Here is a 9,797-nt window from a genome sequence, read left to right on the forward strand (position 1 = left end):
CACATGCAGTCTCCTGGAATACTGGTAGGGTCTATGACTTTCCACATATTACAGGCTACATATGCCACTTGACCGAGCTGAGCTGCCATCTGAAAATTATTTCACTTGCATTAATTTTACTTTGTATTACTTATATAATTTCATTGCATTGACCCCTACTTTCCCTTATTCTCGGTGTCCCTCAATTAATCCAAGTGTAGCTACTTCTTTACAAATATAATATGCATTTCTAATTGACAGCAATTGTAAAGACAGTCCCCTGTGCCAGTATCTTTACCAACCAATGACTTCACAAATTTTCTGTAATGTCACCATTGTTTTTGCATTCTCTGCTTTCAAACATTGTGCATTCTGGTTCTGAGCAGCTGAATGGTATGCCTCCCTGGCTTCTAGGTAAGCAGTGTAGGCCTTGAGACTTTCCCAACATTTATAGCCACCTGTTCTAGCTGCTCTCTCACTGGTTCAATGCCTCTCTGACTCCTAGCAAACTCTTTAGTATTCAGGGAGCTGCTCCAGGTATGAGAATATATTTGCCTTGCTTAATCTACAATAAAAACAACTATTTTATACGTAATTCTAAGCTGAATATATGGATTGTCAACACTTTACAAGATATGAAACATTAATGGCTGTTTTTCAGTTGCACTGTAACCAGTACAGAGAGAACTTTACATTTAAGAATTTTTTGTGCTATAAAGAAATATTGTGTGAATGTAAAATAGTGACATCTAAAATATTGCTGGAGTATAGAATTGAGCACAATGATTGAGTTTTAATTTCTTAAATCAGGTGATGCTATATTTTCACCCTTTTAAGTACAGGAGTTAATGGTGCATCCATTCAGTGGCTCTAGAATTGATAATGTATAACTGGTAAAATAGTTTCCAGTGCACAACATTAAAGTCTTCATCTTGCTCAAGAAGATTATTGTCAATGTTGAGAGTACTTCAGTGATTTGAACCAGTGTATTTGGAGAATTGCAATTGTGCAGTCTTGCCATAGCCATGTGACTTCCAATGCCACCCTTTGTGTATAATGTGGGCAGGAGAGGAATATTCGTTTTCATTAGATTGCAGACTGCCCAGCTGAATCTTGAAAGTTTAAACAACTGAATAGAGACAGGATTATCTTAGAAACAAGAAATCACACAGAGCACGTGCTGATTGAAAAGAAACGTACACTCAAAAAGCGATCTGAAATAACTCGAGGCTAGTATCCCATCACCAAGTCATCCTTTATTGGAGAGATCTTGATGCTGATCCAGCTCGGAGTGAACAGGATTTCTGACACTCCTATTTTTATCTGTCAGCCAGGGTTCCCTGATTGATTGGACTAGATTAACAGCCCCAATCAGTGAACTCATAGTCTGAGGTCCACCTGGCTGACCTCATTACAATCATTACATCCCTCCCCTTCTGAGTCTGAGGGCATTGGCTGGTTTTTCTTTTTGTGGCTCCTCCAGGGCTGTTGTAGTACCGGGTCAGGTTCTTCCAACTCTGCCCCTGATACAAGCAGTGTTTTACACACAGTAGCTCATCTCTTGCACCCAGAGTGTCTTAGAAGAGGAGAATGAATTTCTTAAAGTGGCAAAGATATGGAGGTGGTGCCATCCACCATGTCCATCTCAGATTCCAAGGCATCCTCAACACTTGACGGAGAGGGAGAACCCACGGGTTCTGGAACTGTCGGACATCTGTTTAGTGTGGGGAAAGTGGCACTCCAATTGAAAGAAGCTGAATGATTGAGTGCGAGTCTTTTGCCGGAAGGAAGAAAACCAAGCCTATAAAAAATGGTGCTGAAGTGATGTCAGGTAATGAATCTGACAAATCACTCTATTCTGTGGCACAGGTTGGCATCATATCTCAAAATATAATGACCTATGAGACAATTGATGACTGCAGAAGGATATCAAGTGAATGTGAAGCGCAAAGGTGACAGTGGTACTGTGTGCAAGATCATGGGCTTTACAGACCTATATGAAGTTGCTTAAGATAGAGTTTAAAAATCTTCCCTTCAAGATAAAGGGGAGGCTATATGATGGAACAATGCTCACTTCAACAGAAAAGCCCAATGCATGTGAAGTAAATGATTTGCATTTCCAAATTTTTCTGATTCATTCACAGGATGAGGGCATTGCTGGCTAGATCAGCATTTATTTCCCAGAGGGCAGTTTCATTGTCAACCACACTGCAGTAACATGTAGGCCAGACCAGGTGACAACGGCAGTTTCCTTCCCCAAAGGACATCAGTGAACCGGATGGGTTTTTCCTAACAATGGGCATCATTAGACTCAACTCCAGATTTTTAATTGGATCCAAATTCCACCACCAACCTTGGCGGGATTCAAACCCAGGTCTCCAGGACATTACCTAGGTCTTTGGATTAATAGTCTAGCAATAATATCACATGGCCATCACCACCTCTTGATTTTTGCCTAGTATCTACAATTAAACATTGAGAGTACTAAGTTTATTTGGAGAAATGAAACTGTGTAGTCTTGCCAGGTCTAAAGCTTGGCTGGTAACCCTCCACATACCAGAAGAGATTTGTTGGGTTTTGCCTGGTACAAACCCTTTTACTGCTGAACAGTTCTCAAGCAATTACGAAGACGTTATCAAAGGTCTTGGATGTCATCCTGGTGAAATGTCATTTGCAATATTTGACACCAACCAACACCTTCTGATGAGAGTTCCAGTTTCTCACAAGTACCCAAGACAAGATAGAGGAGTTTGAAAACCCATTGAAGAATTTTGCCAAATGCAAAGGTCTTTACTCTGGATGTGAAGGATGGATACTGACAAGTGAATTTAGATGAAAGCAGTATTTTTGTGACTTTGCTTTTGGCAAAATTCTTCAATGGGTTTTCAAACTCCTCTATCTTGTCTTGGGTACTTGTGAGAAACTGGAAATCTCATCAGAAGGTGTTGGTTGGTGTCAAATATTGCAAATGACATTTCACCAGGATGACATCCAAGACCTTTGATAACGTCTTCGTAATTGCTTGAGAACTGTTCAGCAGTAAAAGGGTTTGTACCAGGCAAAACCCAACAAATCTCTTCTGGTATGTGGAGGGTTACCAGCCAAGCTTTAGACCTGGTCTCCATTTTGTAGAATCCCTACAGTGTGGAAACAGGCCCTTTGGCCCAACAAGTCCACACCGAACCTCAGAGCATCCCACCCAGACCCACCCCCCTAATCTACACCTCCCTGAACACTACAGACAATTTAGAATGGCCAATCCACCTAACCTGCACATCTTTGGACTGTGGGAGGAAACCGGAGCGCCCAGAGGAAACCCACGCAGACATCGGGAGAAAGTGCAAACTCCACACAGACAGTCGCCCGAGGCTGGAATCGAACCCGGGTCCCTGGCGCCGTGAGGCAGCAGTGCTAACCACTGTACCACCGTGCTGGCCAACACATCTGGTTATGTACCATCTGATACTCTTCCAAAGCTTAGAAATCGCAATCTTAATGACATGAGATGGTAAATGATCTTCCAGGAGAGAACAATAATGTGGCTGACTTGTTCTTGTACGGATATGGAGATGTGATTAAAGTTATTGCACAATTTGTCATTCAAAGCTGAATCTCTGTATAAGCTCACTGCAAAGGCTGATGAGTAGTATCAGACACAGAATAAGAAGCAGCATTCAGCTAGAGGCGACAAGGCCAGCGTGGAGTTACTACAATGCCAACAGTGAAGTAACTCTGCAGTAGGATGCAGCAAGACAGGGAAGTGGACAAATTCTCGTTCAGCAGGGAAAATCCAGTTGTGTTTGCATCCACAGCGTTAATGCAGACTGAACCACGTAATAGACAGATTGAGAAAGATTTGTCTACCTATTGTCTCTCCTTGTGGGCATTTTAATCCATCTCTATTTGGGAGAGACAAAGTGATGGTAGAATCTGAATGCAAACCACTTGAAAGCATCTTTCTCAAATCACTTCTATCTGCTCCACAATTTGCAGAGATATGATTTGGAAGTAAATACAAGCAAGGGAAACAGTAGTACATCACTGACATGCTGTCAAAAGCTGCAGTCACTTCTGAAGGAAGTTGATGCTAGTACAAAGTGAAATCTTTCAGATCCAAGGAGAAGCAACAGTACAATATGTTCTCAAAGTCATCGACCCAACAGAAATATTTAAACTGACTGATGTGCATCTCGCTCAGATCAGGCAAACTGTACAAGATGATGAAAGGGTCTAAATGGATAGTTATGGTGACAACAAGATGGTCTGAAACCATCAAGGGCATACCTGTTACATGAGTCTTGGACAGAAAAAATGCAGTGATTGTACAATATGCCAACTTGTACAAAGAAACGAGAACAATTGTCCTTAAAGTAAAGTAATGAGGAAACAGATGCGAAGTGCATCGTGCAAGCAAAGGATTGAGACTAGTTTGAGGAAGGCAAGAGGGTGCTATACTGGCTAAGTATGAGCTGTGATGTCAGCAATCACATCAGCCAGTGCAGTACTTGTAACGAACATCAAGCAATATCAAAAGAAAACCTACACATGATACCACACACAGTCCCGGGATAAACCTTGGAGGTGAGCTCTTTACTTTCATACAGTCACAGAGTCATATAGCATGGAAATAGATCCTTCAGTCCAACTTGTTCATGCTGACCAGGTATCCCAAACTTAACTAGTTCCACTTACCTGCATTTGGTCCATATCTACCGAAACCTTTCCTAGTCATGTACCTGTCCCAATGTCTCTTAAATGTTGTAATTCTACCGGCCTCTAGCACTTCCTCTGGCAACTTGTTCCATATACGTATCACCCTCTGTGTGAAAAAGTTACCCCTCAGTGCTCTTTTAAATCTTTCCCCTCTTACCTTAAACCTATGATCTCCAGTTTTGGGCTCCCCTACACTTGGAAGAAGACCTGCTGTTCACTTTATCTATGCCCCTAATGATTTTATAAGCCTCTATAAAGGTCACTCCTCAGCCTTCCACCAGAACTGTTTCTTTCATCACCAGTCGATTATTCAGCGTTAGGCTGACTGATGTGACTGTTTACCAGTGAGATTGCAGAATGCCTGAAAGCATACTTTAGTCATAATGGTATTATAGACATTGAATGGCAATTCACAGTTCAGAAGTGAAGATTTGTGATAAGTGATTGGGAAATTTGGCAACAAACATCATTTCCACATTCCAAATCCCAATGGAAAGGCTGAGGTAGCAGTGAAAATTACCAAAGAGATCATCAAAAAATCAAGTAGGTCCAACCCATAAGAGCTGGAAGTGTTCTGAAGAAGAGCCGTATCAGACTCTAAACATTTGTCTTCACAGGTGCTGCTGGACCTGCTGAATTTCTCCATCACTTCATTAGCTAGTTAAGCTTACAATGAAATATAAAACAATGTCTTGCATACATATTTGACTGCTGTGATGTATTCCTTGCTGTGAAAGAAACTTATTTTGTAACTTCACTTAGTATTAAAATGAACATCTGATTAATTTCATTAATTGAAACTTGTATCTGCATAGAGTAGCCAGTTCAATGTGATCATGGCTGATCTTATCCTGATCTCAACTCCACTTTCCTGCCTGCTCCCTGTCGCCCTTTATCCTGCTTTTCATTGGAAACATATCTGTTTCTTTCTAGAATCTGTTGATTGATTCTGCCTCCACTGCACTCTGGGCTGCAAGTTCCACAGATTCACAACCCTCTGAGAGAAGTAGCTTCTTCTTTATCTCAGCTTTGAACCTACCTGCTTTGACTTTTTTTTTGACCTCTTGTTCAAGACTGGCCCACAACAGAGAACGTCTGTTCACTGCCCACCTTATCAATCCCCTATTGCATTTCATATACTTCATTCAGATCCCCACCTCATTGTTCTGAACTCCAGCAAGCTATTCAACTGCTGCTCATACGACATCCCTGGAATTAGTCTGGTGAACCTCATCTGAACTGCCTCCTGTGCCACCGCATCCTTAAGTAAGGAGACCAAAACTGGACACAATACTCTCATTGTGGTCTCACCAACATCTTGTATAATTGTAAAAACACTTCTTCACTTCTTTAATCCAGTCCTTTAGCAATAAATGCCAGAATTCCATTTAATAAATAATTCTGAGGAAGGGTCACCGGACCCGAAAAGTTAACTGTTTTCTCCTTCACAGATGCTGCCAGACCTATTGAGCTTTTCCAGCAACTTTATTTTTGTTCCAGAATTCCGTTTGTCTTCATTATATGCTGTTCCTGCACACCTATTGTCTGCAAACAATGTACAAACATGGCCAGATCCCTCTGCACTGATGCACTTTGAATCTGCTTGCCCCTAACACCATGGGCTTTTATTTAGCAGCCTCCTGTGCAATACCTCAAAGTTCATCTTCATTATTTTACTAAACCGTGTTGTTTGGCTGATGGCAAATTCCTCTGTCTTACAATTATAGAGATCCTCACTTGTTTGCAACTGAGTGGAGGTTAGGGTTAGTTGAACTTTGACTAACAGCATGTTTTAAAAGAAAATAAAATGCACATGTTTACGATTCGAAACTGGCCTTTAAGATAATGCAACTTAATTACTCATCATACAAACAATGTGGACAACCTGACACAAAATGCCCAGGGCTGGTGGCTGGTTGGGTGTTGAGTTAGCAAATCAACAGAGGACTAATGCTAACCAGCCCACCATGGAGAGTATTTTTTTTTTCCCCAAGAAGGGAGAAAACTGGTTTTGGATGTTTTAGGACTGACTGTTATATTTTACTCTCTCTCTAGTCTTTTGTTCAGTTAAAGAATTGTTGAATGTTTTGTGAAAAGAATCCCAGGCTTAAGTAGTTAGTAAATCTGGAAATCTGCTTTTGCATTCCCAGTGACTTTGAAATTAGGTATGCAGTCACACACAAGAACGACTTATTGTCAGAGGGTTGCATGAAGGCTTGCCATCCAACATTTGAAACTGTTTATCTGAACTGGAAAATTACAATTTTTTTTCCTTTGAATTCAATCACTTAACACTGTCTCTCTGTCTGTATCAGAATGGGGCTATACACAAAGAAGGCTGAGTTTAAATCATAGATATTAATTCAATTAATTTTGTTTAGTGTTGTCCAGCTAAAGTTATAATATTATAATAAGTTGTTAAGTTTTGTTTAAGTTGATGTCTAAGATCTGATATGTGTGAATTGAATGAGGTGTTTCTTTTGCAGTCCAGATCAGCAAACAAACTTTTTATTGCTTGGTGTTTGTGAGGGAAGAATACCTTTAACACAAGAGCCATGGTTCACCTAGGTATCTTTATTGAAAAGAATTATGAATACACAGAAGGCTGGATGTTGCAGTCCATAGCAAAGATGCCATTTGGGAGAGAATTCCATAGCAAAGTAACTTTTCTCTCCAAATGGCATTGTGGGTCAATACACAGCAGGTGGGTTACAACAACCAAGAAGGCAGCTTATCACCACCTTCTCAAGGGTAACTAGGGACAGGCAATAAATGCTGACCAGCTCACACTGCCCACATCCCACGAATGAATAAAACAAAACTGCTTACCTCATAAAATATTGCTTACAAAGATGTAGCAATCTCTGCAAAGTGAACTTGTCCTTCCAAATGTCCCTCTTATTCGGGAGCCGAGTTAAGGAGGTGTCCAGACAACTTACAGCTGTGATGTCAGCAAGCAGAGTAGGCAGCCAATCACACTAAAGTAGCCTGACAGACCACAAACCAAGAAATTAACTGCACTGAAGTCATTTTAATAAAAACTTAATAAATCAAAATAAGTTGATAACATTTTTGTTTCTGTATTATTCCAAACATAAACACTTAAATTCATATCCTTTTGAAAACAATTTTGCAGACACCAAAAATGTCAAATGACAGTTGTAAATTTGCCATTATTGATCTCTTTTCTAAGACTGAATTGATATCAATAATGGTCTGTTTCAGTGATCCCAAAGAGACACTAAAGAGGCTTTATGGCTCTCAATTTATTTATTCAAGATCACAGCTATCAAACAAGAATACTTCTGTATGTTCAGAAGAACATTTTTGTTTAGTGAGGGAACAGCTACTCATCCAAGGCAGAGGGAAGTGGCCATCAGACCAGTGCTCTGGGAATGGAGCTGTGTGCTATATGTTACTCCAGCATCTGCACATTAGTCACTTACCCCCAGAACACCCTGAAGAACTCTAGCTCACATGACCCCAGAGATTTGCTCTTTGAGGGGCTGTCAAAGGTGCAAATTTGCTGCAGCAAATCAGTACTGAACCTTGATACCTCTGGATCTCATTAAAGAGAACAGCCATCACCAACAGCATGCTTATAGATCTGGCTTTTTGTTAGTGAGAAGATGGACAAGCCACAGACCAGATCATGAAGGAACAGAGCTATGACCTAGTATATGTGACTTGGGACCAGAAGGCTTGCAAGTCCTCTGCTTTTGCTCCATATACCTTCTTTAGTGCTGAATCCTCTGCGACCTGACTGAGACAGGAGTTTAGCTCAATAGTCCAGTCCCTTTAGACAGGCAAATATGCTATTTAATGCCCCTCATTCTTTAGTCTCCAGATCCCTGGTTCTATGCAGCATAACAACAACAACAAGGCCTGTTCTTGCCTTTAGATGTTGATGAATAAAAGGTAGACAGCTATGCTGTAGCTAGCCCAGAGGGCTTGTTTTCAGAAAATAATGATGCTGGAGCCTAGAAATAAGTAAATTTTCTCTCTTCACTCAGTTAGTTGTTTCAGAGTATTCACTAAACCTACACCTCCTTACTCACTGAATATGCACAAGTCATTATCCAATTAGTGTCCCCCACCTGTGTGCACTTGACCTTAATTTGTATCATGCTGACATCTGTTAATTGTATGAGAAGGAAAACTCAGACTTAATTTGAAAAGTACAGTGAAGTCAAAGGAAATAAGCAGGCATAGAGAAAGTCCAAGAATAGATCAGTGATAAGATAAAAGTCTGCTGCAAATTAACAACAACTTGTATTTATATAAAACAGTTAGCATATTGAAACATCCCAAGGTGTTTCACAGGAACAGCATCAAACAAGATTTGACAGTGAACTGCGTAAGGTGATATGACAGCCATTGACCAAAAGCTAGGTTAAATGGATAGGGGTAAAGCCCTGGAGGGATTAGACATCATGGATGAGAATTTTAACTCTTAACTAGGAATCGATGTAGGCACGCTAGCAGAGGACTAATAGAAGAATAGGATTTGATACAATTTGGGAGAGAGATTGTAGTGCTGAGATCTCAAATTTACAGAGGATAGAACTTAGGAAGTTGATAATTAATGTGTGGAACAGTCAAGACTAGAGATGACAAAGATATGGATAAGTGTTTTGTGACCATATGACGGAATCTCATGCAGCAGGTGGTGATCGTGACTGAGCAAGGGAGTGAGTAGTTTGCAGGTATGTCCTCCATCGAATGGTGACAGTGGAGAGGGGCAGCTGGAGCAGTTAAACGGACTCTAACTAGGAACAAAAGGTATTTTTAGTGGAAGGAGAGATAACAGGAAGGAGTAGCAGATGAGACAAAGGATTGGTCTCTTTCCCAGGGTAGGAGAGTCCAACTGGAGTACATATGTTTAAATTGAATCAGAGATAGTAGGAACTGCAGATGCTAGAGAATCCGAGACAACAAGGTGCAGAGCTGGATGAACACAGCAGGCTAAGCAGCATCATAGGAGCAGAAAGGCTGACGTTTTGGGCCTAGACCCTTCATCAGAAATGGGTGAGGCGAGGGGAGGGGAGGGGAAGGGGTTTCTGAAATAAATAGGGAGAGAGGGGGAGGTGGATAGAGGAGAGGAT

The 9,797-nt window shown here is 40.9% G+C and overlaps 2 protein-coding genes across 2 annotated transcripts in view; one reads left to right on the top strand and one right to left on the bottom strand.

The window, feature by feature from the left end:
* Positions 1 to 8,680, bottom strand: part of cdyl (chromodomain protein, Y-like) — a 147,946-nt gene extending 139,266 nt beyond the window's left edge. Inside the window, exons 1-2 of the mRNA XM_048610901.1 lie at positions 8,425 to 8,680; positions 7,522 to 7,680 (exon numbers count right to left, since the gene is read on the bottom strand). The gene's annotated coding sequence lies outside the window, so the exon portion shown is untranslated. The remainder of the gene's footprint in view (positions 1 to 7,521; positions 7,681 to 8,424) is intronic.
* Positions 1 to 9,797, top strand: part of LOC109931745 (enoyl-CoA delta isomerase 2) — a 137,609-nt gene that overhangs the window by 6,129 nt on the left and 121,683 nt on the right. The window lies entirely within an intron of this gene.

Source organism: Rhincodon typus, chromosome 2 (assembly GCF_021869965.1).
Source record: "Rhincodon typus isolate 14 chromosome 2, sRhiTyp1.1, whole genome shotgun sequence".
Lineage (NCBI taxonomy): Eukaryota > Metazoa > Chordata > Chondrichthyes > Orectolobiformes > Rhincodontidae > Rhincodon > Rhincodon typus.